The sequence below is a fragment of the Neoarius graeffei genome, chromosome 11 (genome assembly GCF_027579695.1).
Source record: "Neoarius graeffei isolate fNeoGra1 chromosome 11, fNeoGra1.pri, whole genome shotgun sequence".
In the NCBI taxonomy this organism is placed as follows: Eukaryota; Metazoa; Chordata; class Actinopteri; order Siluriformes; family Ariidae; genus Neoarius; species Neoarius graeffei.
The window spans coordinates 30,618,066-30,634,816 of NC_083579.1; the positions used below are offsets into that span (position 1 = coordinate 30,618,066).

A 16,751-nucleotide genomic window follows, 5' to 3' on the forward strand; every position below is an offset into this window, starting at 1 on the left:
GGACTGTGGGGGAAACCGGAGCACCCAGAGGAAACCCACGCAGACACGGGGAGAACATGCAAACTCCACACAGAAAGGCCCTCGCCGGCCCCGGGGCTCGAACCCAGGACCTTCTTGCTGTGAGGCGACAGCGCTAACCACTACACCACCGTGCCGCCAACTTTCCTTTTTAAATAAATAAATAAATAAATAAATAAAATACTTTCCTTTTCTTGTTTTCTTTTCCTTTAATTATTGGTACTGCACCCTCTTTCAATATGGGCTTATAGTCAATGCTCCTCAACAGATCAGAGGTCTCGTATGAGTCTTCAGTAAAATGTGCAGAGCAGAGGAGAGACCACTTCGTAGACACCCCATGTGCCTGTGAACTTCCCACAAAACACGTCCAAATCTTTGCAGTTTGAACAGTCTTGGGCCATTAATGCAACATAAATCCACCTTCTGTCATTTTGCTGCACCGTCCAGCAACACATCTACGTGGCATGGCAATAAATTAGCTCAAAATGGAAGATCAGAGTTGCAGTCAGCTCTGTGTTTTAGTATAGCGGAAATGGCGATGAGACCAATAAACTTGCTGGTACCTGCTGTGACGTTACGGATGTCAAGGCCATTCACTCAGACCGCTACCTATATGAATCACTTTAATCATAAAAATTACTATATTAGATTTATTGTTAACACTTAAAACTATTCCTGTGCCATTCTTGAGGTCTCAAGGCATTTATAAACGAAAGTGAGGCCATGGCTCTGCGTATATGCTTGAACTAAAGTTTGAAGCTGACCACACGGACAAAGGAAAAGCCTTCTGGAGGAGAGCTGTATGGTCACATGAGACAAAGATTGAGTTGTTTGGCCACAATGGCCACCATGTACAGAGGGACACTGTACCAGCTGGTGGTGGTGGTACACTGTAAAAAAAAATTTGTTGTTTTAACTTAAAAAAGTTAGTGCAAGGGCTGCCTTAAAATTTTGAGTTCACTGGAATTCACATAGTAAGTTAAATTGTTGTGAACTTACTATATTAATTTCAGTGAACTCAAAATTTTAAGGCAGCCCTTAAGGCAACCCTTGCACTAACTTTTTTAAGTTAAAACAACAAATCATTTTTTACAGTGTAGGATCATCATGTTCTGGGGCTGTTTTGCTGCCAGTGGAACTGGTTCATTGCACAAAGTGGATGGAATAATGAAGGAGGACTACCTCAGAATTCTTCAGCATAAACCATCAGAAACTTGAACACGACTTGGGACTTGGGAGTTACAGCAGGACAATGAACCCAAACACGCATCAGAGCTGGTTGTGGAGGATAAAGCAGGCTAATATTAAGCTTAAAACAAGTCCTGACTTCAACCCTATTGAAAATATATAGACCATGCTTATAAGTCAAGTCCATGCCAAGAAAAAAAATAATAACTTAATTGAACTCTACCAGTTCTACCATGAAGAGTAGTGAAATATCCAACCAGAATTCTGCCAGAAGCTTGTTCATGGTAAACAAAAATGTTTGATCAAGGTGACTCTTGCAAAGAGACATTTTACCCAAATATTAGGTGTGCTCTATGTATATTTTTGACCTTGTATGTATAATTTTGACCTTGTGTTGATTTCAGAAAAACTAAAGAAAAGTAAAACTTGTGCACCAAATTCTTGTGGTTTTTTTTTAATAAAACATGTATGCTTTACAATCATTCTGCCACAGAAAAAGAATAGTTCAAAGAAATTACTGAAAGCCCAAATATTGCCATGACATTCATATCCAAGATGACATTCATGTCACTGTATGTAAACTTCTGACCAAACTGTATATATATATATATATATATATATATATATATATATATATATATATATATATACACACACATATATCACTGTCGCCTCACAGCAAGAAGGTCCGGGTTCGAGCCCCGTGGCCGGTGAGGGCCTTTCTGTGTGGAGTTTGCATGTTCTCCCCGTGTCCGCGTGGGTTTCCTCCGGGTGCTCCGGTTTCCCCCACAGTCCAAAGACATGCAGGTTAGGTTAACTGGTGACTCTAAATTGACCATAGGTGTGAATGTGAGTGTGAATGGTTGTCTGTGTCTATGTGTCAGCCCTGTGATGACCTGGCGACTTGTCCAGGGTGTACCCCGCCTTTCGCCCGTAGTCAGCTGGGATAGGCTCCAGCTTGCCTGCGACCCTGTAGAAGGATAAAGCGGCTAGAGATAATGAGATGAGATGAGATGAGATATATATATATATATATATATATATATATATATATATATATATATATATATACACACACACATATATCACTGTCGCCTCACAGCAAGAAGGTCCGGGTTCGAGCCCCGTGGCCAGCGAGGGCCTTTCTGTGCGGAGTTTGCATGTTGTCTGCGTGGGTTTCTCCCGGGTGCTCCGGTTTCCCCCACAGTCCAAAGACATGCAGGTTAGGTTAACTGGTGACTCTAAATTGACCGTAGGTGTGAATGTGAGTGTGAATGGTTGTCTGTGTCTATGTGTCAGCCCTGTGATGACCTGGCGACTTGTCCAGGGTGTACCCCGCCTTTCGCCCGTAGTCAGCTGGGATAGGCTCCAGCTTGCCTGCGACCCTGTAGAACAGGATAAAGCGGCTAGAGATAATGAGATGAGATAACGTCAGTGATTAAAGCTCATAGGCAACGGTTTTAATTTTATGCACATTTGAAACTTTGTATATTAAAAAACCCTCTGTAATTTTCTTCTGGTCCCAAGAAGTATTGTTAATAAGTGATAATTAAAATAAGTTAGCACAGATCACGGCGAATTTTTGTTCAGCTATTTTCGTGACCACTTGGCGTGTGACGTCATTTAAGTCAAACAAATCGCTTGAGTTGAGTCCACTTCCGTTTACTTACACTGCCGTTCGGCTTGAGTGCAGACGTGCATTCAGTAATTTCCAAAGAAAAAACATGCCTTATTGTTGTGCAGTGAACTGTAACAACGGGACCGGTTCAATCAGACTCGGCTGAGTCGCTGTCTGATTCTGCGGCCACACAGTCAAACCAGTGAGCCACATTCACCAATTGCTTCGCAACGGCCATAGCTTCATACATATATGGTTTCACCTCTCGATATTCAATTTGGAGAGTCCCTACTTCAAAATCGCTATCGCTTTCAGACATTTTACACAACTTCTCACAACCAAAGTCTGTACATGTGTGCTCGGTTCGCAAGTAAACACAGAACTACTCCCAGTCTGTTTGGCTTAAATGACGTCACGATGACTGTCCCCTGGTGATGAAAGTGTGCATAAGTGAGATGTAAACAAACCTTCGGAAATTGGGCAAAACAGTATATTTTAACTGTTTTATTCAATTTTAGGGTGCAAATTAGACACTAGGAAAATTGAATTTGCTTTTTGGGTCGTTCTTCTCGACAATAAAGTTGATATTCTACGTTTCACCTCTGACCATTGCCTATGACCTTTAATCCACATTTGGATGATAACCCCTTAATAAATGATCCTGCACTGTGATGGACAGTACCTTCTCTTTTAAAGAGAACATTATACAATCTGCATGAAACGTGAAGGTTTGATGACGGAAGGTGGTGAGATTAAAAGCAAGATTGTATGCATGAACGTAGATAGTCGTTTCTTATGATTATTCTTATGAATACTGCTGATATGTCCTTACTGATGCCATAGTGCAATTTAAAAATATTGCAGGTTACAAATCATGTGATATAGGAAGCTACAAGATACATTTTTATCTATTGATGCTACTGAGTCTTTGCATCTCACCTATAACTCTCAGGAAACGTTCAGAACAGATGTGGGACCCCGCGTCCCTGTCACGCTGGGCCAAAAAAGAAAGTCACAATGCATTATTCCAATGACACACTCATTTTTCCACATGGCATGCTGTTTTTGAAGGCAACTGCATGCTGGAGGATAAGACCCTTCACCAGGCTTTCCTCCTTAGCCTGATTTGAATAAGGAGCTTTGAATTAAGTGGACAGGCCCCCTTAGACAACCAGTGGTGCGCTTTTAAGAAAGCGACCGTGTCAGAGAAAGTAATTTTGATTGACGTTATGAGGAAATTTTCAGGCCGGCTGATTTAATTGTGAGTGCCAGGGGGTATCATTGGGGGCCAGGTAATGGCAGTTTTTTGGAGGGACGTTTTGATCTGGGCTTCTCCCTGTGGTACCCATCCACACGGGCACCACAGGCCAGAGGGCAGGAGAACAAAGGCACCTTTATGTCTGTGAATTTCACGTCCTCTGCTTTGAAAACAAATGGGCAGTTGTGGTGCGGAATGGATTCCCAAGCCCATTTGATGTGAAGTCTTTAGTGTCAAGAGTAGCATATTCATTGATAAAAGGACAGGGAGGGAGAGAAGGAGAGCAAGTGAGGGATGGGGTAAGGGGAGGCAGCTGCATCTTCTTAAAAACAGACTCACTTGCATCTTGGACGGAAGAGGTGTGGATGGGTTTTTTAAATGGGCCTGGAGGATTAGGGTGGAGAGTTCAATGAGAGACAGATTGAGCTGAGCTTGAATGGAGTGGAAGTGGAAGAGATAAAAACCCCTGGACCTGGTCTTCTGAGACCAGCCTTGTGTTCACAGGTTATAAGTTCATGTCTCAACACGAATCAAATTCACTGAGTGTCCAGTCAATCAAGCTCACTGCAAAGGGTTCAGGACTAGTGACCATTTTCAGCTAGTGCTAATGCTGCAAACCAGGCAAGTGCACTCACACATGGGCATGCAGTCCATGAACATCCAGGTGGATGTTTCATAATGCTTATGAACAGAAACTTAATTATCAATCGGGGTTCCCTTTGGAGTAGGGTTTCTCTCAAGGTTTCTTTCTTATGCAATTTTTCTTCATTACTGTTGTCTCTGAATTGCTTGTTAGGGATCTAGATCTAGGCCAGATTCCTGCAAAGTGGTTTTCTTGATTATTTTTAACGATGGTGCAGGAGGTAGTGTTGCTGCCTCACAGCTCCAGGGTCCCTGGTTCGATCCTGAGCTCAGGTTACTATCTGTGTAGAGTTTTGCATGTTCTCCCTGTATCCATGGAGAGTCTTCCTGGTTCTCTGGTTTAATCCCTGTTCCCAGAAATGTGCTGGCTATGCCAAATTGCCCCAGTGTGTAAAGGTATCTGTATTGTGTTGTGTGATGGATTGGCATCTCATTCAGGGTGTATTCCCACCCAGTGTAACCACCATTACCCAGACTGAGATAAAGATTGACTAAAGACTAGAAGTATTACTCAGGAATTTCCTATATCCCATGGTAGATACTGTGTAATTTATATTGTAGCATTTTCCCTGCTCTAACACGCCAACGACACCTCAGGAATGGTTGTTAATTAGTTGATTAGTTGAATCAGGTATGTAAGGAGCACCCTGTAGTTTTACCCTGCTATCCCTTTAGTACAGTCTTAGTTAAAAGAACTCCTCAATGGTTGGTTCTTCAAAGGTTTTGATCATCCTTTGGATAGGGTTCTTCACTTCATATACTCTCTCGAAAGGTAAACACTCTGTTGTCAGATTCGAAATAGAACATTTAAAGTTTTCTCCAGAGGAACATGTCCAAAAAATCCTTTAGAACTCTAAGTTATTCAGTGTGGGAAATAAGGCTGGACCAGTGGACATTGACTGGTAATTTTCACATTTGTCTTTCTGTATTTCAAAAGCATTGGACTGGATGGCCGATAAAAAATAATCAAGGCTCAACATTAGCAGTAGTCTGACTGGATGGGGCAACTGAATGTTTGGTCCAGACAAGTCAAATCTGCATCTGCTTGTCTGACTGGACAAGTTGAATTATTCCCAACTCTCCCATTAGTTCCGGGAGTCTCCCACGTATAGATAGCAGCTCCCTGAGACAGAGTGTGAACGAATGCTGATTGGTCTGTCTTGCTAAGTAGACCAATCAGTGTTCTGTGTGGGCGGGCTTTATGGCTTCTATCCAAGAGAGAGAGAGAGAGAGAGAGAGAGAGAGAGCATCCTGATTGCTCTGTCTTGTTAAGTAGACTAATCAGTGTTCTGTGTGGATGGGCTTTACGTCTTCTTTCTCAGGCCAAGTTTGCATTAGACCGTATCTGTCTCGTTTTCTTCGCGGATGCACTGTCCGTTTACATTAAAACGCCTGGAAACTCTGGGAAACGGGAATCCGCCAGGGTCCACGTATTCAATCCAGATCATGTCTGGTCCGGTGCTGTGTAAACATTGAGAATACGCGGATACGCTGTGCTGAGCTCTAGCTGGCGTCGTCATTGGACAACGTCACTGTGACATCCACCTTCCTGATTCGCTGGCATTGGTCATGTGATGCGACTGCTGAAAAACGGCGTGGACTTCCGCCTTGTATCACCTTTCATTAAAGAGTATAAAAGTATGAAAATACTGCAAATACTGATGCAAATACTGCCCATTGTGTAGTTATGATTGTCTTTAGGCTTGCCATCCTTCCACTTGCAAGTGGTAAGTGACGCGCATGCCCGACATGCACTGAGAGCACACACACAGCGGCTCAGTCCCAAATCACTGCTCGTGCGCGCCACTCGCGCGCTCTGTGAGCTGCGCAGGGCCGGAGTGCGCACCCTCCAGAGGGCACTCGCTGTTCAGGGCGGAGTGATTTGGAGCGCAGGATGCCTGCGGAGCCGAGCGTATCCGTGTATTGGCGTTGCTGTGTGCACGCGAATCGTGTATTGGCGTTGCTGTGTGCACACTAATCATTTTAAAAACGTTAATCTGATGATCCGCTGATACGGTCTAATGTAAACCCCACCTCAGATGGAGAGTCCATCAGTTCAGTGTATCCAGGAGCACTGTGACAGAGTGCCAAAAAAAAAAAAAAACACTTCACCTCAGACTACACAAAAGTGTCTCCTTGCCTCATAGGGGTAAAATAATGTTTCATGAATGTTATTATAGTACCTATATATGAGTCCCAGTAAGTTGTAACCAACTGGAACATCCTTATCTTCATACTTTTTTCTAGACATGGACCTGACCTGTGTGTACTACTGTTTTCTTGGGTATAACTTTAAGCATGTTTTTTTTCTTGAATCTACTGATATTTTCTTGTAAATTATATTCGGTTTGTAGTGTAATTAGCAACTAGTGTCTAGTATGATTTGGCCTTTGAAGATCACAAAAATGTGCCTGAAAATAGCTAAGAAGCCATCTCCAGGGATCTAAAGCCCTTCAGCTTCCGGGGTCCTAAGGCAGGCCCCAGACCCCCGGCTGCATTGTTCCGGGCCTTTGGTCCGTCATTCAGACAGGCTCAAATTTGGTCAGACAGACAGCATTTCAGACTTGTCTGTCCAGTGATAGTCTGCTTAAAATTCCTTATTTCCCACACTGGTATTTTTTAGGATTTATGCAGATTGTTCTCCTTCATATATGTCCCTATGTCCAGAGTCATATGTAGCATATCTGCAACTTTGGTCCATATGTGAATCGCACACAAAAAAGAATACTGTACTGTTGTGGGTTTCCCAAAAGCCTCTTAATGCTAAGAGCATCTTAACTAGGAGAGAGAGTGTTCATTGTGCTGCCCATGCGACCATTTAACAATGATCTTTGTGCTATGATGCTTTTGGGAAACTTGCCACTGATGAGTGTATAGGAGAAAACCTGGCTCTAATTCAGTGAGTCTAGTTTTCTAATCATGAACCATCCCGGCATCTGGACTAGATCCTAAGTTGTTTGGTTGGAACAAATCATCTAATTAATACAAAATACACGCATTTCTTTTATTTTTTTTCAGCATTTTTGGAAGGAATCTTCAGTGTCAGTGCTTTGTAACAGTCATAGGTAAAGCTGTAACTTTTTCTCTCATGGGAAGGTCTTCAGGACAGAGGACTTTACGCTTTCTGATTTCTTGGTAGCTGCATTTCTTCAACTTCATTAAAGAGGAAGAAAGAAGCTGGTAAGGGAACAGCTAGTTATATGTGTGATAACATCCATGCTATCAGAAACTAAACAGTTTTGTGGACATTAAACATAACTATAAACAGATAAAAGGTATGATGTAAGACAGGGTAAATATATGAAAGTCTGTGAAACCTCTTCCTGATATAAATTTGTTAAAGCATGTGATTGGCCAGGCGGCACGGTGGTGTAGTGGTTAGCACTGTTGCCTCACAGCAAGAAGGTTCTGGGTTCAAACTCAGTGTCCGATGGAGGCCTTTCTGTGTGGCGTTTGCATGCTCTCCCCATGTCTGCATGGGTTTCCTCCGCATGCTCTGGTTTCCCCCAAAGACATGCAAGTTATGCTGATTGGTGGCTCTAAATTGACCATAGATGTGAGTGTGAATAGTTGTTTGTCTCTATGTGTTAGCACTACGATGATCTGGTAACTTGTCCAGGGTGTACCCCACCTCTCACCCATAGTCAGCTGGGATAGACTCCAACTTGCCTGCGACCCTGTACAGGATAAGCAGCTACAGGTGATGGATGGACAACAAACAAGTTATATTATTTTATATATATATATATATATATATATATATATATATATATATATATATATATATATATATAAAATGTGTGTGTGTGTGTGTGTGTGTTTTATTACAGTTTTTTTAACTATTCATGAAGTGATGATATGGTTCATTAAAAAAAGACATCTCATCTGTTTAGAGTCGATGGTTCTAGTCAAAAGTGGTAACGTGAAGCACCAGTGAAAATTAAAACATAACCACATTTTGAATTGGTTTATTTACAGCCATGAACTCATCACCCTTGGTTAAGAATTAAACGGTAACTCTAGTCGCCATTCAGTCCTTTTATTTATTTTTCCAAGAAATGTTGTGTCATTGGAACCTCACAGATTTCAGCCGAATACTCTTGATTTATACTCTCCCAGGCATATATCTATGTAAATACCTTCAAACTAAAGTTAAACACATTGAATATCAAGTTCAGTTAATTGGTCAGTAAATTTGATTCATGTTCTGTTTTTGTGATATCTCATCATAGTATCATGGGAAGTAATCACACCCGGTGTTGTTTTGGTTTTGAAAGAGTGTTTTTTTTTCTCCAGTAGTCATCTCATCATGTAAAATACTGTTGCCAGTACATGTGTATGATCAATTGAGAACAAATTTCACATTTAGATGTAGATTTATGCATAGGTTTAAAAATGAGGCTGTGAGTGTATTTGTGGTTGTAACTGAGATCGGTGTGTACTTATCTCAATTTTACTAGCTGTCTCTATATGGAGGCAGCTACAGGAGAAGGGCTTGGGAAACAATCAAAAACTCAGACAAGGGGAAACTTTTATAAGTGAAATAAACTTCATAACTATATATGTTTTGTGTCCTACAGCCTTCTGAAGGATGAAAAACCATTTGAGAGAACTTTACAGAAAACCAGTGGGGTTGGAATGCTCATTGAAATCACATCATCTGTAGATACTAGATATTCCATTTCATTGCTATAAAGGAGGCTTTCTCTGCTGTTGGTTGTGTGGTCGAATTTGGGCATAAGCCTATTTCATTATGACAACCATATACATTCACCAGCCACTTTAACAGGAACTTGTCCTTGATCCTAATATTCCTGTTCTTGGCTGCAGGACTGGAACCCAATGTGTTCTTCTGCTGTTGCATACTGAAATGCTTTTCTGCTCACCACGGTTGTAAAGAGTGATTATATGAGTTACTATATCTATCCTGGCAGCTCAAACCAATCTGCCCATTTTCCTCTGATCTCTCTTATCAGCAAGACATTTGTTTCCACCCACAGAACTGTCGTTCACTCACTCACTCACTCAGTGGTTTTTTTTTGTTTGTTTTTCGCACCATTCTGTGTAAACTCTAGAGACTGTTGTGTGTGAAAACCCCAGGAGATCAGCAGTTTCTGAAATACTCAAACCAGTCCATCTGGCTCAAACCAACACCCATGCCACAGTGAAAGAAAGTCACACTTTGAGGTCACAGTTTTTCCCATTCTGATGTTTGAAGTGAAAATTAACTGAAGTTCTTGATTTGTATCTGTGTGATTTGATGCATCGTGCTGCTGTCAAGGGATCGGCTGATTAGAGAACTGCATAAACCAGCAGGTGGATGGGTGTTCCTAATAAAGAGGCCGGTGAGTGTATGAATGAGATGTTATCTTAAATACGGTGTTAGACCTTGTTGGAAAAACATCATTGATCTTTAATGAGAATGGACAAAAATACACCAAAAGCATCCCGATGAGCAAAAACAGTCTGATCTTGAACTTCTCGTTTAAGCAAACCAGTAGGGGCAGGGCTTCGGTCATTTTGTTTCATTTTTATAACATTATGGTGTTATAGTGTTCCTGAGAACATACAAATTCTCAGTTAAAATAGCATGATGAAATGATGAAAGTAAAAACCTGACATTTTAGCCATTTCCAACTGTTATGTGCTTTCCCTGTCTCTTAATATCATCACAAATGTATTATAAATTGCTCATCCATTTGATGTGGAGAATTTGCAAAACACTTCTACAAAATGAACAAACCGTCTCGAACCTTACGCCCCCCCCCCCCCCCCCCAAAAGAAAAAACCCCTTTCAAATCCAACTAAACACCATCCTAAATGTGTGCTTCGACTTCAATAGAGAAATTGTCTCATTTCATTTGATTATTTTTGGATGGCAAAGATCAAAGCCTCGTCACTGACATGGCTTGACTAACCTGCCTGAGTGAACGCATTTGGAAAGTATGATTTTAGCCTGTGATTATTTAACCAGGGACGCATTGTTGATTTTATTATATAAGTCAATAATCTTCTCTATTCCCCAGATTTAGTTAATCTGCCTAATTACAAATTAGCATTCTCTGCATACCAGTCCTAGATTTCCAAATTAACACCCCCGCTTCCAGGGGACGGTGAATCAACCACGCTCGCTAATTCCTCCACGGACTGCGTGATGCATGGCAGATCTCTCTCCTCCTCCTCCTCCTCCTCCTCCGTTCATCCCCTTCTTTTCTGAATTTTCCCCCTCAATTGTTTGGTGTAGAGTGATGGAGGAAAACATGAGGAGACTCCAGTGTTGGCATCCTCACTCGCTCTTTCTTACACACACACACACACACACACACACACACACACATTAATGCATGTAAGTGGTTCGATCAGGGGCATTAATAACAATTAGGAAGCTAAGTGTTGAGGTGGGGCCTGAACGCTGCTGCTCGACTCTCAGAGGTTTGAATATTGGCAGTGACTGACGATTGCTTGGTGGCGTCATCTTGGAAATGTCTTTAATTAGTGGGAAAGAAGGAAAATCTAGATAAAGCCTGTATAAATCCTGTGGTTCCTTTTTGAAAAGGTAGAATATGGAAAGAAGTGCTATGAGGCTTCATTAATTTGGGGTTTAATATATATGTGTGTGTGTGTGTGTGTGTGTGTGTGTGTGTGTGTGTGTGTGTGTGTGTGTGTGTGTTTTGTGGGACAGATTGCAAAAACCCACTGGTTGTCAAGGCAGCTGTCGGTACGATACACTGATGTGTCTACTTTAAGAAAACATAAATATATTTCACCCAAACAAAGTGGAAATGTTTTTTATTTAGTCTAATTTCAAATCTTGCCTCAGTGTCTGACTGCGAAGGTCATGTTGTGTTTAACAAACGGTGGTGGTGGTCAAAATTGTCAGTCTGCTTGTAGGATTTCCTCACAGCTTTGATTGAGTTCTTGCAAGTCCAATAGCAAAATAGCCATAAGCCTGATCAAATTCAGCTTGTAAACGACAGCGATGCTCCTGTACCTTCACATCATCATCAAAACAGAGAACAGCTCTTGCAGACTCTGGTGATGGATGACAGTGGACAAAGTTTTAAAATGTCAAGATCCTCATAAAAACTGAGCAAAACTCAAGATAAATAATAACGCAGCAATTAATTCCCCACAGATGTTCTCATGAGCAGAGATCAGAGAGTGAAGAGATGACGAGGAGACTTGGGTTAAAACATCACTAGCGCTAGTGAATTTTACTTCAAGTGATGAGACAGCAACTGATGCTGATACTCAAAAACTCATTTCCCATTATCTGTAGCTGCTTATCCTGTACAGGGTCGCAGGCAAGCTGGAGCCTATCCCAGCTGACTATGGGCGAGAGGCAGGGTACACCCTGGACAAGTTGCCAGATCATCACAGGGCTGACACATAGAGACAAACAACCATTCACAATCATGGTCAATTTAGAGCCACCAATATAGATAAAGCCACCAATTAGCCTAACCTGCATGTCTTTGGACTGTGGGGGAAACCGGAGCACCCAGAGGAAACCCACACAGACACGGGGAGAACATGCAAACTCCACACAGAAAGGCTGCTGTCGGCTACTGGGTTCGAACCCAGGACCTTCTTGCTGTGAGGCGACAGTGCTAACCACTACACCGCCATGCCACCCATTTCCCGTTATGTCATCTTCAATTAAAATTCTTTCAAATGTGGCAGTTTTGTTGGTTTTCCGTCAGTAGATTAGAATATAAATGTAGAGGTAAATCTCGTGTCTTTCAGTGGAATTAGAATGAAATCCTTAAGTGCAATTCTTTTTTTAATTTTACTTTTAGTGTAAAGATTGGTCCTAGAATCATTGATATAATAATGAAGATTTGTTAACATTTATGGAAGGAGTCACCAGTGTCAGTGAGTAAGCTTTGCAGTTTATGGGTATATGACAAGCTCATCTCATCTCATTATCTCTAGCTGCTTTATCCTGTTCTACAGGGTCGCAGGCAAGCTGGAGCCTATCCCAGCTGACTACGGGTGAAAGGCGGGGTACACCCTGGACAAGTCGCCAGGTCATCACAGGGCTGACACATAGACACAGACAACCATTCACACCTACAGTCAATTTAGAGTCACCAGTTAACCTAACCTGCATGTCTTTGGGGGAAACCAGTGCACCCAGAGGAAACCCACATGGAGAACATGCAAACTCCGCACAGAAAGGCCCTCGCCGGCCACGGGGCTCAAACCCGGACCTTCTTGCTGTGAGGCGACAGCGCTAACCACTACACCACCATGCCGCCTATATGACAAGCTCTGGGTGTTTATTTATTTATTTATCATGAGAGAAAAAAGAGAGTTTGGTGATGGAAGGACTTCTATAACCCAAGTGAGCTTTACTTCAGGACGCTTCAGGACATGCTTTTATAGAAAAAAATGATTTACTTTGACGTAATAATAATACTCCACTTCATCGCATCACGCCATCGTGTTTTATTTCCTACATAACTTTACTTGTGGTTGTGACACATGAAACAAAAAGGAATAGATTTAAACCCACCACAAATATAAAGTTTATACTCAATACTAGGTCATCATTTTCTTCTAACGTTCATCAGATCAACGTTGAAATAAATAAGGAAGTTAAAAAAAAAATCCAGTACACCAGTGCAGTATACTGCATGTTGCCTTGTGTTATCAAACATCAAGCATTTGCTTGGCTGTGTTTACACTGTTAGCAACATCCCTCCTGCAGCCGAAGTGTTTGATTTGCTTCAGATCTGACGGTCAAAAGATTGAGCTCTTTCCGTTGCTCTCTGTGCAGCCGCAGAGCCTCCAAATCCCCACTTACAGCATGAAAGTAAAAAGTAAGAGACGGTAGAAGGGGAGGAAAAAAAATCCCATCTCTGTAGTCCCACGTCAAATACAGAGTCGAGGGCAACGAGAGGAGAGATAAACAGATTTGAAAAAGCAATCAACATTTCCCTAAAGCTCAGGAGCTGATTTGCATCCGATTCCAAGATCATGTTTTATTTATCAGTAATCACGACCAATCAGGAGAGAAATTAATCAATGAAGGCGCGAGCAGCAGCGATATCCGGCCATCTGGGGGTCACACTTATCCGCCGCTCAAGCCCCGGTACACTCTGCTCACTCCTCCATCGCTCCTGAGCGCCCACTCCTGCCTACATCACCCTCCTCCTTCCCTCTTTCCGCTACGTTTGTCATGGGCCCATATTTAGGTGACTGATTTTTTTTTCTTTTTTTCCCAATGAGCTCTAAGGAACTCCATATGGCCAGGATCAAAGGTGTTGCTGGGTGCATGGTTCTGCTTTATTGCCAGCCGCTGCTGTTAATTAGAAAACAAGATCAGAGGCAGTATTAAAATCCAATTAAATTGATATGAACAGATTGCCAAGTGATGTTCGCTAATGTATAATTGAGCACCATGCAAATTTCACTGGCTGCCTTTTGTTTTTTCGTGTCTCCCCGTCTATCTCTCTCGCGCAGAATGAGCAATGGAGCTTGAAAGTTTTTTTCTTCATCTTCTTCTGCTTCTTCTTCTTCTTCTGTTAAAGATAAACAAGTTAATGCTGTGAGATGGGGGTGTTGCTTTCATCAATCGGGTTATAAGTGATATCCTCCCTGATGGCGAGGCGATGTGGAGCACAGGGTGGCTCCGAGGCAGCATTAACCCTGCATTCCTCAGGATCTCACTTCCAAAAACAGAGACTAAACAGAGACGTGCATGGACATGCCTACAGGATGAGGCCGGAGAGCCCGAGGGACTGCACGTGAACCGTGAAGTCAAACACACACACACACACACACATCGAGCTGAAAGCGATCTGATATTAGACTGGATGTTTTCAAAATGAAAGGAAATTGATTAAAAGGATTAATTTTTTTCAAATAAAGTACTGTAAAAAATTACAGTAAAGTACTGTGATATCTTACATAGTATAAAATAACAGGCATCCAGTACATTTGCTCATTTTTTTAAACAAAGTGATATACAGTGGGCAGAATGGTGGTATAGTGGTTAGCACTGTCGCTTCACAGCAAAAAGGTTCTAGGTTCTAGCCCAGCAGCCAGCGGGGGCCTTTCTGTGTGGAGTTTACATGTTCTCTTGGTGTCTGCGTGGGTTTCCTCTGGGTGCTCCGGTTTCCCCCACAGTCCAAAGACATGGAGTTAGGTTAACTGGCTACTCTAAATTGTCCATAGGTGTGAATGATTGTTTCCCAAGCCCGGAAATGGAAGGGTGGAGCAGGAAGGGCATCCAGTGTAAAATTATGCTTCAGTTAATATAACATGTGGATCAATAGGGTCCACATGGCAGCGACCCCATGCACATAAGTGGGACAAGCTGGAAGAAGTGAGTGAAAGTGATATACAGGACAAGTTAAGGGTTGAGATTGTCAGGTTGGGGATTTGAACACACAACATTGTGCACTGTAACTCAAAGCCTTAATCCATCTACATTGATCAATGGTAGAAGTGGTTAAATCAATGGAAGTTAGTTGCACTCAACTAGTTATGGAGGCTCAGTTGTGATCCTTGAGCAAGACAGACACATAACTTACAGTAACACGTGTGTGTTTATTTAATTTGTAAATCCTCGTCTTCTTCCGCTTATCCGGGGCCGGGTCACAGAGGCAGCAGTCTGAGCATGGAAGCCCAAACTTCCCTTTCCCCAGACACCTCGGCCAGCTCCTTGGGAAGAACACCGAGCCGTTCCCAGGCCAGCCGAGAGACATAGTCCCTCCAGCGTGTCCTGGGTCTTCCACGGGGCCTCCTCCCGGGGGACATGCCTGGAACACCTCCCCAGGGAGGCGTCCAGGTGGCATCCGAAAGAGATGCCCAAGCCACCTCAGCTGATTCCTCTCGATGTGGAGGAGCAGCGGCTCTACTCCGAGCTCCTCCCGAGTGACTGTGCTTCTCATGCTATCTCTAAGGGAGCGCCCAGCCACCCTGCGAAGGAAACTCATTTCGGCCGCTTGTATCCGCGATCTTGTTCTTTCGGTCATTACCCAAAGCTCATGACCATAGGTGAGAGTCAGAACGTAGATCGACCGGTAAATCGAGAGCCTCGCCTTTTGGCTCAGCTCCTTCTTCACCACGACAGACCGGTAAAGCGACCGCATCACTGCGGAAGCCACGCCGATCCGCCTGTCGATCTCACGCTCTATCCTTCCCTCACTCATGAACAAGATCCCGAGATACTTAAACTCCTCCACTTGAGGCAGGACTTCTCCACCAACCTGGAGAGGGCAAGCCACCCTTTTCCAGTCGAGAACCATGGCCTCGGACTTGGAGGTGCTGATTCTCATCCCAGCCGCTTCACACTCGACTGCAAACCGCCCCAGTGCATGCTGAAGGTCCCAGTTTGAAGAAGCCAACAGAACAACATCATCTGCAAAAAGCAGAGATGAAATCCTGTGGTTCCTAAACAGGATTCCTTCCGGCCCCTGGCTGCGCCTAGAAATTCTGTGCATAAAAATTATGAACAGAACCGGTGACAAAGGGCAGCCCTGCCAGAATCCAACATGCACTGGGAACAGGTCTGACTTACTGCCAGCAATATGAACCAGACTCCTGCTCCGTTCGTACAGGGACCGGACAGCCCTTAGCAAAGAGCCCTGAACCCCATACTCCCGAAGCACCCCGTACAGAATACCATGAGGGACATGGTCGAACGCCTTCTCCAGATCCACAAAGCACATGTGGACTGGTTGGGCAAACTCCCATGAACCCTCGAGCACCCTATGAAGGGAGCTATGTTGTCGGGGGCATTACGCCCCTGTTAGGGTCTCCCAAGGCAAACAGGTCCTAAGTGACAGGCCAGACCAAGAGCAGTTCACCAAAACCCCTTATGGATAACACTCAATCAAGGACCGTGACGTCGCCCGGTATGGCGCAGCCGGGGCCCCACCCTGGAGCCAGGCCTGGGGTTGGGGCTTGTATGCAAGCGCCTGGTGGCCGGGCCTTTGCCCACGGGGCCCGGCCTGGCTCAGCCCAAAGTGGTGACGTGGGCCCGACCTCCTGTAGGTTCACCACCCACAGAGGTAG

At 43.4% G+C, this 16,751-nt stretch overlaps 1 long non-coding RNA gene across 3 annotated transcripts in view; it reads right to left on the reverse strand.

Annotated features, from left to right (window-relative positions):
* The window catches only part of LOC132893804 (uncharacterized), a 48,763-nt gene that overhangs the window by 12,419 nt on the left and 19,593 nt on the right, over nucleotides 1-16,751 (reverse strand). The window contains exon 3 of one of the 3 annotated variants that reach the window (XR_009655592.1): nucleotides 10,520-11,023. The exons of the other annotated variants lie outside the window; for them this stretch is intronic. This is a non-coding gene — a long non-coding RNA (uncharacterized LOC132893804). Of the gene's footprint in view, nucleotides 1-10,519; nucleotides 11,024-16,751 lie in introns of those variants that run through there. 3 annotated transcript variants of the gene reach the window in all.